We start from the raw sequence: 1,936 nt of genomic DNA, 5'->3' as shown, positions 1-1,936 counted from the left end.
CCCAGACATGCTCAGCTATCTTGATTGTTCCCATCAGTTGAAGCCCTCACCAGAAGCTGACAAGATGATGGTGCCATGCTCTTGGACTTTCTCAGCTTCAAAATTATGAGCTAAAATGTATCTTTTTCCTTTATAAGTTAGTTTCAGGCAATCTGAGACTATTAGAATTGAGACCTGGGTGTTACTATAGTAATACCTGAAGATGAGGAAGCAGCATTCAAACGGAGTGACACAGACTTCCATAGTTGTGAGGTGAATGCTAGAACTGGGGTTGATTGCTCTAATGGCATTAAGGGGAATTCTGGGGAGAGCTCAGAGACAGGAAACACCAAGGACAGTTTGGGACTGAAGTGGTTGTGCTCATGGTACTGACAGAAATGTGGCTGCAGGGCTGGAGAGATGGCTCAGTGGTTAAGAGCACTGGCTGCTCTTCCAGAGGACCTGGTTCCATCCCCAGTATGCACATGGCGGCTGGCAACTGTGTGTCATTCCAGTTCTAGGGGATCAGTCGCCCTCTTCTGACCTCTGCTGGCTGCACTACACAGGTGCATTTACATGCAAGCAATACATTCATACACATTAAAAAAATGAATAAAATATTAAAAAAAGAAATGTGGCTGCAAAGGCCATGCTGATCTGGTCTTAGATGGAGATGAGAATGTCTTCCTGTGATATAAAGGCTATCCTTGTCACAAAGTTGCAAATAAGAAGCCCCTCTGTGTTCTCTCTCTGCCTAGGGCTCTGTGGAGGGCAGAACTTGAGGGTAACATCAAACTGCCTATGCTGCTGACGACTTCGGAATCTCCACGGTTGTCCTTAATAATGTTCCAGATGCAGCAGCAAAGGGATGTCTAACAGTGGCATTTATAGTTAAAAGGGAAACACAGCATTGAAATTGTGGAAATTAGGGCTAGAGAGATTGTCTCAGCCATTAAGAGCACTGGCTGCTCTTGCAAAAGACCTGAGTTCAAATCCCAGCACCCACACAGCAACTAACAACCATCCATAACTCCAGTTCCAGGGGACCTGACACCCTCTTCTGGCCTTCTCGGGCATTTCAGGACATGGGTGCACTTACATACTTGCAGGTATAACACTCATACACATAAAATAAAAAATAGTTTTGAAAAAAAGAAATTGGGAAAATTGGTAGCCTGGCCATGTGAAGAGCCAAAAGCACAGTCAACATGGATTGCTAAGTGTGTGGTCATGCTGCTGTTTGTAAGAGAGGTTGTGTGTGAAACAAAAACGAACAGGTCTGACTCTTCAGAGCAATGGGAAAAAGGCCCTAAAGGCATTCTGGGAAGCTTTGCAGCTGCCTCTCTCATCATAGGCCCAGAGTCCTAGAAAGGAAAAGTGGTTTCAAGGGACTGACTGTGTTGGGAGTTTGGGTCTAGTGGAGGGTATTTGGTTCACAGGGCAGAGTCTTTCCAAATGAATAAATGTTTTCCTCATGGAAATATGTTAGTCATCATAAGAATTTGACCTGCAGTTTTCCTTTGTGCATGATTGCATGAGCCTGCTTTCCTTTGTTTTCTTGTAAGTTGAAGCAGCAGAAAGTACCCATTAGGAGCCAGAAAGATGATGGTACCATGATCCTGGACTCCAAATGAAATGAAACTCTTTTTTAAAAAAAAATTATTATTTTTTTATGTATGAGTATATTGCCTGTATGTGTGTAAGTGCACCTGTGTCACAAAATGCCCTCTGTCAGAAGAGGGCATCAGATCCCCTGGAACTGGAGATACAGATGGTTTTTAGCCTCCCTGTGGGTGCTGGGAATCAAACCCAGGTCCTCTGCAAGAGCAGTCAGTGCTCTTAACCTCTGAGTCATCTCTCTAGCCTGGAAACTTCTTACTTTATAAATTACCTAGGGTCAGGTTTCCTGTTACAGCAACAGCAGACGGGCTAAGACAATTGCCAAAACTCACACAGG

This window comes from Nannospalax galili, unplaced genomic scaffold, assembly GCF_000622305.1.
Source record: "Nannospalax galili isolate Female #2095 unplaced genomic scaffold, S.galili_v1.0 scaffold9, whole genome shotgun sequence".
NCBI lineage: Eukaryota > Metazoa > Chordata > Mammalia > Rodentia > Spalacidae > Nannospalax > Nannospalax galili.
The sequence above is the reverse complement of the archived record's forward strand: the minus strand, read 5'-3'. Positions refer to the sequence as shown.